Source organism: Poeciliopsis prolifica, unplaced genomic scaffold (assembly GCF_027474105.1).
Source record: "Poeciliopsis prolifica strain line A6 unplaced genomic scaffold, Auburn_PproV2 SCAFFOLD002, whole genome shotgun sequence".
NCBI lineage: Eukaryota > Metazoa > Chordata > Actinopteri > Cyprinodontiformes > Poeciliidae > Poeciliopsis > Poeciliopsis prolifica.
In genome coordinates, this window is record NW_026562377.1 from 1,033,743 (window position 1) to 1,044,583 (window position 10,841).

The following is a 10,841-nucleotide window of genomic DNA, read 5'->3' on the forward strand; positions in this document are numbered from 1 at the left end:
TTAGCTCTGATGACGCGTCAGAACGCAGTGAAACGATGTTTTGACGTCTCCAGGTTTAAGTGGCCGTGTGAAATATTATGAAACCAACAAGAATAAAATGAGTGAAACCACGAAGACTCAAAGCGAAGCAGTGTTTGTGTTCTGTGAGTGTGATGGAGCTCTTTAGGGGCCCACTCCCATTACGCCATTATGCTAACCAAGCTGGCTGAGGATGCAGCGACCTTGAGACGTTTCTGCTCCCAAACCGTCGCCGTGCTGGCGATGCACCAGGTGAACGCGGCGCTGCAGATGTTCATCAGCGGCAGACAGCAGAGGTGACGCAGCCTTGTTGTTGTTCAGCAGAGAGTTGAGTCATTAAGGGGGTTTTCAGGAGGCCGTTTTACCCCCCGCTCCCCGACCCGGCCCGGCCCGGCCCGGCCCGGCCCTTCAGCGTGAGTTAGGGGGTTTAATATTTTCCATGCTCTGTGTCCAGGACATTTACAGTTGGCGTCAGGGAGCGCTGTTGGTCTGAAGGGAGGCGCTTTGAAGTGTTGGCGGTTTTGCCACATCTGCAGGCAAGATGTGCGTTACGGAGGGGTGTGTGTGTGTGTGTGTGTGTGTGTGTGTGTGTGTGTGTGTGTGTGTGTGTGAGGGTGGAGAGGCGGTGCAGACCTGGAGGTGGAGAGTTTCTATCTGAGCTCCTAATGTCATGTGACAATGAACAACATCTCTTAACTCTTTCTGTGTCGGTTCTCCTGCGTATGTTTCTTAGTGTGTGTGTGTGTGTGTGTGTGTGTGTGTGTGTGTAGGAGGAGGAACTGGGACTTTCCCAGCATGTGCTGGTGGTGTTGTCCGGGAGGTGTCTCTCTCTCTCATGATGTTGATGAAGGTTGCTGGCCTGATTAAACGCTCCACCTCTGCAGCAGAGTCATTTCACACTTTCCAAATTTAGCTCAGTGCCTGTAAAAGCCAGTCGAAACATCAACATTGTGGTTCGGCGCTGCGACCACAGATCAGAAGTGAATCCAGGGCGGTGCGCCTCGGTCTCCGTCAAACCTCCGACTGTCGGACGCAGGCGACCGTCTCCGTCTGCTCGTCTTCTGCAGGCGGAGAATTAGAGCTCATTACAGCGACATCGGTTTAATCAGGAGTTTATGGAGGACTGCAGTCCGCCGACGCTCGCCGCACCCGCAACTCTTTTCACATTTCATGAGGTTGCGCCGCTGCCAGGCCAGGCAGTCGCTGCCGATCCGGCTCTTATTTTCCACACCCTCAGGCCTCAACCTTGCCTGCTCCCAGACGCGGCCATTTGCAGCCATTATTAAAGTCATATTTCACAGCCTGGTTCATAAAACGGCTTCAGATTAGCGGGTTAGCTTGGAGTGAGCAGATTCGGACCGGGCTTTGGGCCTTGGCTTCCGTTCACATGGCGGCAGATTTCCTTACGCCATAAATACAGAGCTGATGGGGCTGAAGGTGTGAACTGCTCCAGCTCACTGTGAAAAGCTGAAGTTTGTCAGGAAACGTTTGAAGCTGCAGAGTTTTAACAGATCAAACAGAGAGCAGCTGAACGCCTCTCTGGTCTTTAGGCAGAGGTTGAAATTCATTCAGTTAAATCAAACTTCTTAGTATTTTAGTTTTTCCTGTGGTTAGTAGTGCTGTTGCCTTGCAGGGAAAAGGTTGTTGGTTTGAATCCCAGGGTGAAGGTTTCTGCATGCAGTTTGCGTGTTTTCCCTGTGGATTCATGGATTCTCTCCAGGCTCCTCACCATAAAAACACGTCTGTTACGGTAACTGGCCTCTCTAAGTCTGTGTGTGTGTGTGTGTGTGTGTGTGTGTGTGTGTGTGTGTGTGTGTGTGTGTGAGTCATGTAATGCTGGATGGAAACGCAGACAGGAGCTCTGTGTTGCCATTTAAGGCATCAATTTTAGAGCCGGGATGTTAACTCGATAGTTTTCATTAGTTGTGACATTGATCTGAATGCATTGGAACAAACAAATTTCTGGATCTTATTTCTTCACAGGTTTCTGGTTCGGCTTTAATCTGATGCTCAAGCCGATCTGCAAAAGCCACAAATAGACGACAAAACTGATTCCCTTGGCCCAAATCCGACTCTCACACAATCTAAAAAGCAGATTTGATCCTCTTCCAGATGTGGAAGTAAATCGTATCCAATCGTTTTCAAAGCGTCTCATTTCATCCGAGTTTTGCATTGTTGCTGTGAGACAAGCGTCATAATAATGGCTGAAAATGTTAACAATGATGAGATGAAAGCAGTCTGAGTCAGTGAACGCATCACGATGCAACCCCGCCACTCCTGGTCAGACTCCACATCCAAACAGAACCGGGTCAGAACTGGGTCAGAACTGGGTCAGAACTGGGTCAGAAGCTGCAGTCAATGCTCCTCTAAAGGCCGTTGCTGTTAGCTGTTAGCTAGTCTGAAGCCCTAAATCTGATCGTTATCAGAATTTAGGTCGTGCTGCCCTGCTATTGGAGCTGCTTCAGGCGTCTGCTTTGCTGAGGCAGGTGAAACTTCATCTGTGCAGACAGAGTGTCTGCATAGCACAACATGAGAGTAATTAATGTTATTTAGGTCGTTGCCGCACCATTAAATATTTACTTCTGTCTTTCGGTTATCTGGAACTTTACGGCGTATTTTGGACCTGACAGAAACTGCTGTCCTCTCAGAAATGTTTTGATCTTCTTCCAGTGAAGAGTGTCTGGAAAAGTCTCGATTTCTCAAATCAAATCCTGATTCATCCATCCAACTCCTTCGCTTTTAAACTCACCTGATTTCCTGAGGGATTCTAGTAATTTAGCAAACAGCCAGAGACCTGGAATTGGTTCTGCGGGTCGCTGTGATGGGCCGACCCAGATGTCAGGGTTAGCATGTGGTTCCATGTTTCCATCAGATAATCAGTCAGTGCAACCCGCCCAGTAGGAAAAGTCAGGCGTTTTTATGTGAAAAGTGTCTTGAACAAATCTGACTGGAGGTGTAAACAGAGAAAATAATAAAGAAACCTCATCAATCAAAGTTGACTGTAAAGTGTTAGAACTAATTTAAACCTGATCGTTAAATTCACAATTAGCGCCAGGTATTTTTTTAGCTGCACTCAAATTACCTCCAAATCTCCTCCTGCCCCTGAACGCCACATGAGGAGCAAATTACTATTAGGTTTGACTAAAAATGCCGCCCATGTGAATCCAATAAAACTCAGCCTCAGATCCTAACCGCCTGGGTGTTTCAATGTTTCCCTTGTATACAAGGCCAGCAACACGGCTGAACAATGTGTCCCTGCATCATAAACCTCCTCAGAGCTCTCTTTAAAGTTTACATCCTGTTTTCCTCAGAATGCAAACGGGTCGGGTTCGAGGACGGAAGAGAAAACATTTGGAGTAGCTGCAGTGATTTGGGTTAAGAGAAGCGATTACCGTCTCTCCAAAAACACTGCACTGATTGTTCAAAGCTCCAAAACCTGCTCATACTTTTCCAAAAAGCGACATCTTGTGGTTTGGTGAATTAAGACTTCAAAATGAAAGAAGTAAGAAGGAGCAGAGGGAAACGTGGGATGTGACAGCTAATGATCGCCCACAGCCATCAGCGACTTTAGATTGTCACAACCAGAGAAAAGTTAAGAAACACAGAGAATCCTGCAGTGCTGGGATGAAGAAAAGCAGATTTTTATCATTTCATATCCAAATTGACTCAGTTTCTGTTCCCTGTTGACTTCACTCTGGAAAGAGACGCTGCTGCAACGTTGGTGAACTGAAGGTTCAATGAAAACAGCTTCACATCAATTATGATGAGGCCTGAGAACTCCCTAGTGTGTGTATATATTTATATGTGTGTGTGTGTGTGTGTGTGTGTGTGTGTGTGTGTGTGTGTGTGTGTGTGCGTGTGTGTGTAAAACTGAAGGTTGCATAGTTACTTGTGCTATAAAATGGAATAATGTGCCTGGAAAACACATGATACTGTATCATTTTTCAAACTGCTTCAGATGTTTACAGCAAAAGTTTGGAAAACAATATTTTGATTTGAACAGAATAATAGAATGAAATGAAACCCAGTCCTGAACCAGAACCTGGCACCTTTCTGACTGGTTTCTGCTTCTCACTCTGTCACTTAACAGCAACAACCATTAACTCTTCAGCACATCTGTATCAAATACAATATAAAAATCAACCGAAGAAAAGTGCTCAACACAGGAAATTGGATTCTGGTAAAAAAATCTACATGATTAAAAAACAGGACAACTATAAATGTCTACTCTGTATATTCAGACATTATTTCATCTAAAATTATTTCACAAGAACAGAAGAAAGAATGGTAGGATATTGGTCATATAGCACGTATTTCTTGACACTTTGCTCTTTGTGCTTCTGTCCAGGTTCAGTAACTCAGTTAGATTCTCATTGTAACAACAAGCTGAACTCTCCAACATGCATGAAGAAAGAAATACTGCCAAGTCTCAGCCGTGCGTAAAATGATACCCAGCTTTATAAAAATAACACTCCAGCTGAATGTTTCTCTGGTTTTAACTCTGCTGTGAGCACAGGTTCATCTCCAGACACGTTGGCAGATTTATGAGGAAAAGTTGCGAAAATCTAAACATTAAACTGATACATCGACCCAAATGATGCAGCATTGACTCAATATTACTACACTGTGCTGGTGCTCAGTCAGCGCTGAAGAATCACTCACCTCCATATTCTGAGCAAACAGATTAGGTCGGCTGATAACTAGCTGACCACTAGGAGGCACTAATGGAGCATTGAACTTTATTTGCCACAAGATCAGCAGATAATTAGAAGAAGCAACAATATAAAATAGCCGATTTTCATCCTTCACCAATGCATAAATTATGTTTCAAAGATATGAATGAATTTCAGGATTCACAAAGCACATTATATTTCCAGACACCAATTTTTTTATGCTGATATTTAAGAAACTTTTATTTGAAAATAATTTAAATTTCAATGACTAAATTCATCTGTAGCTCTGAATCACACTAAAAAACTCAAGAATTCAAGGTTAGATGGAAACATCAGTTAAGCAACACTTCATTTTCTCCCTCGCTCACACTGAACCTTTACTGCCCCCTAGCTTTTGGAGTCTGCATTGCTGCTGCAATTGTGACAATTTTCTAACTTTAGCTCCAGTTTCTACCCTATGTTTGATGTAAGATGTGGCATCTCTGTGTTGATTTCATTGTAAAAAGCAAATATTTCTACAAACTGAAGCAGTTCTGGTGCATAGCTGCAGACAGAACCATGCCAGATCTGATCCAGCAAATCTTGTTGCTGTAAAACATCTTGTTGCAAGTAGATCAGCAGGACTCTGCAGCTTTCCTGTACTGCTAAAAACAAATCTGGCAGCAGAAGTTACTGGTTATCCCCGCTTCACCGAACACACCTCCAGGGATTCAGAAACAGATGTTTTACATGACATACATAGCTGTCTAAAACTAGACCTGAGCCAGCCCTGAACTAGAAGCAATTTGATCAAATGAAAAAAAAAAGCCTGGTTTGGAAAACTAAACTCTCTGATTTAATGCGAAACATTTATTTTTTTGGATTAAAAGCCAGTTAGAGCAGCTTTTTTATTGACAATTACCAAATTATGCTGTGGTTGTTTTGTTGGAACATTCATTTTTCAGAACTGGTTGTAAATTAAGAAGCATTTTGCAGTTTTTCTCATGTGTCGTTTAATAAAATAACCCAGTTACAGGAGCTGGCTGCACACACTTCCCCCCCAAAACACCACAACACTTCACTGGGATCCACAAAATGTAGCCGAATAATAAACTGCTGGCATCAAACCTCCACTTATTATGCCGGTCGAACCCCCGCCGGCAAGAAATGAGCTCTGCCTCCCGAGATCAAGAGGCAGGAAATACCTGTAGCCGAAAGGCCGAGGCGCTCCGGTCCCCGCAGATTTACTGCAGAGGCTAATGGCTCCGAGCGGGGCCCTTTCCCCTGGCCTCCTCCTCATGAATACATCACATGTCACTCAGAGAGGGCCCAGACACACACGCATGCACGCACGCACACACAAACACACCCCCACACACACTGACATTCCTGCCTCACTATCCTTGCACGGACTTGCATTAATTCTGTAACAAAACCCTGACCTTTTCCCTAAACCTCAGGTATATACCTGACCTTACCACAAAAGTTGTGTCTTTACATTGTGTGCACATGGCAAAATGTCCACACAATAAATAATATTGACACAGTACTGGTTGATAGCTTTTCGGCAAAACATAGGAGCTTATAAATAGTAAATAACATAAATAACATTTAACATATAATAACGATTTTAAAAAGTACAAGTTCCACTTATAGTGTGACATTTTTCCCATGTAAAGTTACGTTTCTTCATTGTTTCTACAAGGCAAGATATGCTGAAAAACATTAATGTCCAAACAATGCTGGTCATCAGCTTTCTGGCAAAGCACTGCGAGTAAATAATTCATAAATATTGATTAATAAAGGACTATTTCCACTGATAAGAAGACATTTTCCCCTGAAAAGTTATGTTTTAAAATCCTCTATACCATGTCTGGTTGTACAGCGTGGAGCCACACAGCATTGCATCACAGGGCAGGTTTCACTCAAATCTCGCAAAGTCTCTCGAGATCAACCCCCAGTTCCGCGCGCGAAGAAGCGACACAGAGACGTCTCCTCTCTGGGAGGCCATGACGGTTTTCTGTCTTTTTATTTAAGATTTTCCTCGCTTTCTGCGTTAGGACCAACGCGTTCAGCATTTCTGTCTAAATGTTGGTTTTGTTAGTAAAACCTATTTTTGAATTAAACACTCTTGTTGGGGCCCTGCCCATAGCAATGCATAAGGAGAGCAGTTACTGACTTGCGAAGCAAGTCAGTAACTGCCTCCATGCATTGCATGGCAGGCACCTATTGTTCTTCACCTAATAGAATGTCTCTTTATTCTTCTTTATTTTTCTTCCGTAGACCGGAATGCGGCTCGCACCGCTGCGAGCCCACCCACAAAAGTGGCATCAAAACGTGCGGCTTGTTCCCGGCATTGGAGCTATTACTTTATGGGGAATCGGCGTTATGACGGCGACGTAAAAAGCAAAAAACGAGCAAAATTTCCAACTGCCGAACCGAAAAGCTCAACTGCCAAAACCTAGAGTGTAACTGACGTTTCGTTAGAGTGTGGGAAGCAGTGCGATTCTGACCCCAAATAAATTTTGAAATCGCCGCCACGCCCACAAATATCGTGCAATCGGTATGAAACTCGGACATAACATCGATACGTATGTCTGCTCCGGTAAAATGTTTTCAAAATTTTTCTAGGGCTTACGGTTTTCTGTCAAGGTGCTTTAGAGCAAAATCAAGTTCCAGCCTAACTGACGCTCTCCACCATACATTTTCATATTTTTATGGAAAATTTCAGACCTCAACACACACCATTTTTCTCTCATCGCTGTAATTACTATGAATGAGCTACAGATATGATTTGCAGGACTAACGGAGACAAAAAATAGCTCTCTCAAATGCTTCAAACGGTTTTTCGATACGTATCACGGTTTCCGAACGGCAAGGAGTTGTTCGGGCTGCTTTTTCCATTATAACTGACTGAGCTGTCTCACAAAGATAGAAATCTGTCTCTGCCTCACACACATGACGGTTGACCTCTTTAGAACTACAATTCCTGAAGGTTAGAACTACAACATGGCGGAACACTCAGTGCCTACAAGAGGTCTGAGCTGATTGTCAGAACTACAACATGGCGGAACTGTCAGTTACTACTGAGGAGGGATGAGCTGGCCTTTAGAATTACATTGTTTGGGCTTTTTATCACTGATTTTAACCAACCATTGTTACACACAGTATTTGTGTGGAAATTTTAAATTAAGCTGAATGAAAATTTCAAAATAAAAGCTGGAATATTTCCCTCAGGCCTATCAGAAAAACTAACTTCTTCAAGCATTTACAATTAAGTCTCTCCTTGTGTGTCCCACTGACATGAGAGTTGACCTTCTCCTTAGAACTACAATAACTGCAGGTTTGGACTACAACATGGCGGAACAGTCAGTGCCTACAGAAGAGGTCATAGGTGAATATAAAAACTACAAACATGGTGGAATTGTCAGTTACGACTGAGGGAGGACTGAGCTGCTCTTTAGAACTACAATTCCAGAAGGTTAGAACTACAACATGGCGGAACACTCAGTGCCTACAAAAGAGGTCAGAGCTGATTGTCAGAACTACAACATGGCAGAACTGTCAGTTACTACTGAGGAGTAATGAGCTGGCCTTTAGAATTTCATTGTGTTTGGGCTTTTTAACTGATTTTAAGCAACCACTGTTACAGACAGGAGTAGTGTGGCAATTTTAAATTAAGCTTAATGAAAATTTCAAAATAAAACCTTGAATATTTCTCTCAGGCCTGTCAGAAAAAACTAACTTCTTCAAGCATTTATAATTAAGTCTCTCCTTGTGTGTCACACTGACATGACAATTGACCTCCTCTTTAGAAACTACAATTCCTGAAGGTTAGAACTACAACATGGCGGAACACTCAGTGCCTACAAAAGAGGTCAGAGCTGATTGTCAGAACTACAACATGGCGGAACTGTCAGTTACTACTGAGGAGGAATGAGCTGGCCTTTAGAATTATATTGTGTTTGGACTTTTTATAATGATTTCAAACGGTTGTGTAACAATCATTTGTTACACACAGGATTAGCGTGGTAATTTTAAATTAAGTTGAATTAAAATTTCAAAATAAAAGCCCTGACATACTTTTATATTAGGGAATTGCTCTCTTGGGGATTATGTGACTTTTTTTTAACAAAACCACTGTTACACTTTGGATTATTTTGGACAGTGAAAATGAAGCTTACTGAAAATTTCAAAAATAAAAGCCTTAAGATTCCTTTCTGACTCATGCCTATTTTAGGGAAAATGGCTGCCTCAAACTGATAGAATTAAGTCTCCCCTGTCTGACTTACAGCTGGCAGAGGATCCATTACCATGGCAACGGAACACAAAGGGGCCAGCTGATTAGGACTACAAAAACGCATCACTGTAGTTCTAACTATGGCAGAACTCAGAGAAAAAAGCTGGAGTTTAGAACTGCTTGTGTTTTGGGCCTTTGATAACTATTTTTAACCAACCATTGTTACACATGGAATTAGTGTGGAAATTTTAAATTAACTTTAAAAAACCTTCAAAATAAAAGCCTTGACCATTTTACATTAAATAAGTGCTCTTTTGACCATTATATGTCTGATTTAACCAAATCACTGTTATACATGGGATTACATTGACCATTTAAAATGAAACATTCTGAACATTTCAAAATAAAAGCCTTAAGATTCGGCCGTGGCTAATGCAGCGCCGCAGGCGCTGCAATGATATTAGCTTGCATTATCTTTCCCTCTCAAGTTAGGGCACTGTCTTGCGCAGCAAGGCAGTGCATTAGCATTAGCACAAACATTAGCATTTCTCTGTTCCCCACCAGTGCACTGCCGTAGGCAGTGCAATAAGATTATCCTGCATGATCTTTTCCACTCAGGTTAGGGCTCTGCCTTGCACAGCAAGGCAGAGCATTAGCATTAGCCTTTTACCTTGCATGAGGTATTAGCTATTTCTCTTACTTATTACCCATATTTAGTATACTGAATGCAGTCAGTCATGCTTGTGACTCTCCACATTGTATTGATGACATTGCAGCTTTCTTAGCATGGATGCTAATGTTTAGCATCAGAACTCTGGATCCAAATCGACGGGCAAACTTTGGCAGGGCCCGGTTAAATTTCTTCAGGAATTTTCTAGTTCTTCATGGCGTTCTCCGATTGGAATCCGCTCCAACAGCCGGAAGTGAACTACAGCGCGGGGCATTCTGGGTAAATTCAACCAAAACAAACATGCTAGCCTGGCGCTAGCAGGAGAAATGGCTTTTTAGCACAAAAAAAAAAATCCTCCAACAGTTAGAATGTGATGGCTCAGTTTTTGTCCCGGTCCGGAAGCTCAGTTACCGCCTCGGTCCCTCTGTGAAGCGGATTAGCTTGATGGTTCAGGCTCTGAGCGGGAAATTTGAGGACTGGGACGGTAAGGCCCTGTGTCGCTGCTTCCACATCCAAAATGGCGGGACTAGTCAAAACGTACAACTGCAACAAAAACGTTTTAAATTCCTAGTAAAGGTATTTTTGGTTTCCTACATCATTGCTGCAGATATTTGGCTGTTCAAGTGTTTTGTTGATGACAGAAAATTTTATGTAATCACTAATGATCAGTGAAACTAAAATTATTTCAATACTTTACTTTTGAAAACTGATTTTGAGGAGCTCATGCAGCTGTAAATCAATCCCACATCCTCATCCCTCCACCATCGTGCCTCACAGTCAGATTGCTGATCTTTACTGTCTCCAAACACGGTTCTGCTTCTGTTGGTTTGGGTCAAACATCTCCACGTTGGTCTCCATCCATCCAGCCCGTCCTCGGGGCCTACAGATGGGAAGGATTTCCTCCGCCTTGTTGTGGTGAGCGGATTATCCGTCAGTCGCTGCTCAGCGGGACGTTGGAGTTTGAAGCCCAAGTTTTTCTTCTTTTCTTCGGTTTTCATGTTTCGTGCGGGTTCTGCTTGAACGCTGGTTTGCGAGCTGCATCGCAGTACGTCATGGTTTTTATTCAGCTCGGAGATAAAACCTCCGCAGTCAGAAGCACCTGATCCCGGCTCAAAGCTGCGCTCACTGGGTGAAATATTACATGTTCAGAACCGAACCGGGTCAGGGGAAAGAAAGTCTGTAACGAATCCCTGCCTGGAGGCCTGAGCGGAGCTGAGAAAAGCACTTTGAGAGGCTTGACGACATGCAGGGAGAATGAAGA